We start from the raw sequence: 6000 nt of genomic DNA, 5'->3' as shown, positions 1-6000 counted from the left end.
CTCCTGATGGCAGTTTGGAGAAGGCCCCCTTCACATCTCAGGGGGGACCTGGAGCAGTTTGCCAAAGAAGAAGGGTCTAAAATTCTAAGAAACTCATTGATGGTTACCGGAAGCGGTTGTGCGCAGTTATTGTGTCTAAAGGTTGTGCTACCAAGTATTAGGCTGAGGGGGCCAATACTTTTGTCCGGCCCATTTTTGGAGTTTTGTGTAAAATGATCAATTATTTGACTTTCTTTTCATTCTCTTTTGTGTTTTTTCATTGCAAGCAAAATAAATGAAGATATTACCAAAGAGTTTGTGCTTGCAATCATTTTCTGGAAGAAGACGAGTATTATCTGACAGAATTGCAGGGGGGCCAATACGTTTGGCCAACACTGTACATAAAAGGTAGTATTATAGTAGTTATATTCTTGTACATAGGGGCAGTATTATAGTAGTTATATTCTTGTACATAGGAGCAGTATTATAGCAGTTATATTTTGTACATAGGAGCAGTATTATAGTAGTTATATTTTGTACATAGGAGCAGTATTATAGTAGTTATATTCTTGTACATAGGGGGCAGTATTATAGTAGTTATATTCTTGTACATAGGAGGAGTATTATAGTAGTTATATTCTTGTACATAGGAGCAGTATTATAGTAGTTATATTCTTGTACATAGGAGCAGTATTATAGTAGTTATATTCTTGTACATAGGAGGTAGTATTATAGTAGTTATATTCTTGTACATAGGAGTAGTATTATAGTAGTTATATTCTTGTACTTAGGAGGTAGTATTATAGTAGTTATATTCTTGTACATAGGAGCAGTATTATAGTAGTTATATTCTTGTACATAGGAGTAGTATTGTAGTAGTTATATTCTTAAATAGAAAAAGATATAAAGTAGCTCACCCTTGTAGTCGTTCAAATGATGATTGTTGGTGCACGACCCTATTCTCCTTGACTCATTGGAGTAAATAAATGGAAGTATAATCTTGTCAAACCGAAGGTTCGATATAAGGGTCCGCGACTCACAGCTTGTAAAAACTTTTCTTTTTATTTCATCCTTTTAAAATTTCTGTTTGCCACCATAGGCTGGAGTATACATTTAAACACAAAAAAACATAGTGTAGACAAGGTAGACACTGGACATGGTGAGTTAAAAACCGCTAGAAAACTGACGCGTTTCGGGACTATTGAGGCGTCCCTTACTCATAGTGAAACTAGCCTGAACATTGTAAGCAGTGTGAACTTAATATACACTCTGAGATGACTAAAACTAGGAGGATCCAAAACCTTTCTACATCATCAGCTGATCATTAACCCCTTCCTGGCAAGTTTGTGGATCTCACTTAGTTTTGTTTTAAATAGAGACAGGGATAGAAGTAAAAAAAAAAAAAAAAAACACTTGTTTATTCGAGATTATTCTGTTGCACGAGCATAAAAGAATAAATATCTCAACTCTAACTAAAGTTGATGTCAAAAAGTTAGCTACTTTCAATACTAAACTGAAGCAGATTACCGCAGTACCTCCCTCCATGTGAATTTAGTCCTACAAAGGTACAACAAGCCTGACCACTCCCAAGGTAATTAACTTGCAGAGTTAAGGGCTGAAATCTAATCTAACAGGTAAACTGACATGTAACACTGTTCTCACTAACTTTAACCAAGCATCTAAGATAGACATCAGATTCGCTGATACAGATACCTTAATTCTCAAAACTTTTCAACACATCCCTTAACATATCTAAAAGTTTTTTATATGTTTTTTATATAACACTAAGATAAATAATGATATAAAATAAAACACGTTAATTTAGTAAGGTTAGAAATGAAAAGTTTGTTAGTCAAAAAATAAAAGCCAGGTCTGACTTAGCATTCATACCCTCCGGTTGCCGACAGCCAAACCGGAGGATCCATAATGCTTCTTTTTTAAGTAAGATCTTTTTTTTATTGCCTCCTCTGATGTTATCATTGACTGTTTCAATTCCCCAGAAAGAGAAATTATCTGTCTCTCCACCATGTTTACTCAAGAAATGTTTTGATGCACCAGAAATACCATCCGTACCCTGCTTCTTACTGTCTCTGATATGTTCGGCTATTCTTACCTTCAATGGCCTGGTGGTACTGCCTACATAGTCCATTCTACAAGCTGAACATTTGATGCAGTATACAGTATATCTGGTGGTGCAGTTAATGCTGGAATTAAACTTTACTTTGAAATTTGTTTTAAAACTGCTTAATTCTACCGTATTGTCAGTAAAGGGACAGCTCTTACATTTAGGTCTGCCACACCTAAACGATCCCTTTCTATCCGGTATTAAACTAATGTTGGGGGATTTTAAGAAACTAGGGGACAAATCATTCCCCAAAGATACACCTCTCCTAGGGACAAAGTGAAACCCATTTTTAAGGATTTTTTTAACTGTATCATCAAGCTCCAGGATAGGTAAATTGTTTTTGATTATTTTCTTTATTAAATTGAAATGAATGTTTTTTTGTGTTTAAATGTATACTCCAGCCTATGGTGGCAAACAGAAATTTTAAAAGGATGAAATAAAAAGAAAAGTTTTTACAAGCTGTGAGTCGCGGACCCTTATATCGAACCTTCGGTTTGACAAGATTATACTTCCATTTATTTACTCCAATGAGTCAAGGAGAATAGGGTCGTGCACCAACAATCATCATTTGAACGACTACAAGGGTGAGCTACTTTATATCTTTTTCTATTTTTGTATTTTCTGTATTTTTTTGACTCTATAAAGTTTAAGCCCCCTAAGAAGTGAATTTTTATAGTAATTTTTGTATCAAATTATATTACTATTTAAAATGGACAGTACTATAGCCACCAAACGTGAGAAAATTGTAGCAGTGTTTGGCAATACAGCCGGGATAATGAATGATGAATTAAAAGACGTTAAAGATCTGATAAGAAGTAAAGAAAAATTACTTATACAAGAGCTCAAACTTTTCTGGGATAAAATTACCTTAACCCAATACATAGAAAGGGAAATGATCCCAAGGGGACTAAGATTACATAAACTGCCCACTTTTATGTACGATGAAGTATTCTTAAAATCGTGGAACAATATTTTAAGTGATTGTTCGTTAAAATTGATGAAGCTCATCGTACAACATGAAGAGTCTAAATTCATCAAAGTGAAGGAGGAAATAAGCCTATTGCAAGAAAAATTGGATAAGATCAAAATGACAGATAAATTGAAGGAATGGGAAGATAATTTAAACAAAAAACTTGATACCATTGAAAACAAGATCATGGAGATCAAGAAAAAGAAGTTTGAACGTGATGTTCAAGATTATACCTCGGGGTATATTTATAAAAAAGCCCCTAAAACATCTTCACCATTCCCAAGACCTATTTTGAAACAAAACAATCAAAAGGGTGCACGACCTAGAAACAAGAGAAATGTTTCATTCAGCTCAGTGGAACAAACAGATATTTCCTTTTCAACAATGGAAAGGGATTCAGGGGATACCTTTGAAAGTTTTAACAACAGTATGGAGTCCTACAAAAGCAGACGAAGACAACACGGCCAGTCAGTTGGGTCAAAAAACGGGGACGAATCGTCACCAGACGAGGGAAAAGAAAAAACAAACAAAAGACCCCGCTACACCATGAGGGCACGGAATTAGTTAAATCAGAAGAGCTGGAATCCAGCACTACGTGCAGTGTGTTGAACCTCTCCTCAATCAATCTTTCACAGGCTGAATTGACACTGTTGGATCGTGGTCTGAACTTTGTTCCCACTAGGCAATTCAATATGTTTCAGACAGTAATGGACATCAATAAGTTTATCAGAACTTTGACAATAAAAAAACATTTTTTTGAAGACACGGATAGACAGACATCGATTTCTAGCACTTTTGATAACATTATCTGTCATAGAAACTCCTTACCATTAAATGCAACTTTGAAAGATCATGTAGCAGCACAGTGTTTGGTGGATTTAGACTATGAAAATGATATGACAATCAAAACCATTGACAATGTGGGTGTTGATAGAAAAAACCCAGATTTTTACCCTACAAAAACCAGAAATCCTTGCTTCCACCTCTTTCAACAGAAGGTGGAGGAGGAATTGGTTGAGCTGGAAAATAAACTCAAAAAAAGCAGAGCTAAAAGGAATAATAACTTAACTAGAAAAGAAAGAGAGGCCATTAAAAAACTAAAAGAATCCCATAACCTTATTATAAAGAGGGCTGACAAGGGGGGGATGACAATAGTTATGGATTATAAGGATTATGTGGAGGGCTGTCATACTATCCTTGATGATGATAACACCTATTTAAAACTTAAGGAAGATCCAACAACAGCATATAAAAAAACTTTAGAAACCCTTATCAAAGAAGGTGAGGCATTAGGGATCTTTGATAAAATGGATAGCGAATACCTTATTAACCCTACTCCTACCATACCAACTATATACGGTCTCCCAAAAGTCCACAAAAATATCAAACCTGTCCCGTTACGTCCTATAATATCCGGACGTAATTCCCTTAATGAGAGGCCCGGGGCATGGTTGGACAAAATACTTCAGCCTCTTGTTTACCGCACCATGGGTCATATTAAAGACAGCCGAGAAATATTAAAAATATTTGACAACTTTATTTGGGAAGAAAATATGTCCTGGCTTTCTTGTGATGTCAGCTCCCTTTATCCTAGTATCCCCCACGGGGATGCCCTCGATGCTTTAGCCTACCAGCTTTATAAATATAGCCTATACACCCCAGCAATGTGTGAGTATATTCTATCCATCACTTCATTTTTATTAACACACAATTATTTTGTTTTTTTGGACACTTTTTATTTGCAGATTAAGGGGGCTCCTATGGGAGCCCCCTTCTCACCTTCACTTGCAAATTTATTTTTATCGTTTTGGGAAGAGAAATTCATTTTCTCTCCTGCCAATCCGTTTGTTGATTCTGTTTTCTGGTATGGGCGCTACATCGATGACCTACTCATAGTGTGGGTCGGAGATGTGGCGCCCATACCGGATTTTATTTCTTTTTTGAACAAAAACGAATATGGTTTAGGTTTTACATTTCAACACAGTTTTTCGACAATAAATTTTTTGGATATTACATTGCTGGGGTGTGTGGACTCAAATAGGGTTATCACTAAATTATATCGCAAACCTACGGCTGGTAACGCTATTTTGAAGGCAGATAGCTGCCATCCGGCGGCTACTATTAGAGGGATCCCCGTGGGGGAATTAATCCGAGCAAAACGTGCTTGCAATCATGAGGAGGATTTTGTACAAGAAAGTCAGGAGGTAATCAACAGACTCCAAAGCAGAGGTTACTCTAAGAAAATATTGAATCAGGCATTTGAGAAAGTACAATCGAGGGATAGAGAAAAATTATTGGAGGAAAAAACTGAAATTAATACCAATCTAGAACACGCCACAGTGTTCTCTACAAATTACAGTCCACAGTTCAATTTAATAAAGAAAATAATCAAAAACAATTTACCTATCCTGGAGCTTGATGATACAGTTAAAAAAATCCTTAAAAATGGGTTTCACTTTGTCCCTAGGAGAGGTGTATCTTTGGGGAATGATTTGTCCCCTAGTTTCTTAAAATCCCCCAACATTAGTTTAATACCGGATAGAAAGGGATCGTTTAGGTGTGGCAGACCTAAATGTAAGAGCTGTCCCTTTACTGACAATACGGTAGAATTAAGCAGTTTTAAAACAAATTTCAAAGTAAAGTTTAATTCCAGCATTAACTGCACCACCAGATATACTGTATACTGCATCAAATGTTCAGCTTGTAGAATGGACTATGTAGGCAGTACCACAAGGCCATTGAAGGTAAGAATAGCCGAACATATCAGAGACAGTAAGAAGCAGGGTACGGATGGTATTTCTGGTGCATCAAAACATTTCTTGAGTAAACATGGTGGAGAGACAGATAATTTCTCTTTCTGGGGAATTGAAACAGTCAATGATAACATCAGAGGAGGCAATAAAAAAAAGATCTTACTTAAAAAAGA

The sequence above is a fragment of the Leptodactylus fuscus genome, chromosome 1 (assembly GCF_031893055.1).
Source record: "Leptodactylus fuscus isolate aLepFus1 chromosome 1, aLepFus1.hap2, whole genome shotgun sequence".
Classification (NCBI taxonomy): Eukaryota; Metazoa; Chordata; class Amphibia; order Anura; family Leptodactylidae; genus Leptodactylus; species Leptodactylus fuscus.
The sequence above is the reverse complement of the archived record's forward strand: the minus strand, read 5'-3'. Positions refer to the sequence as shown.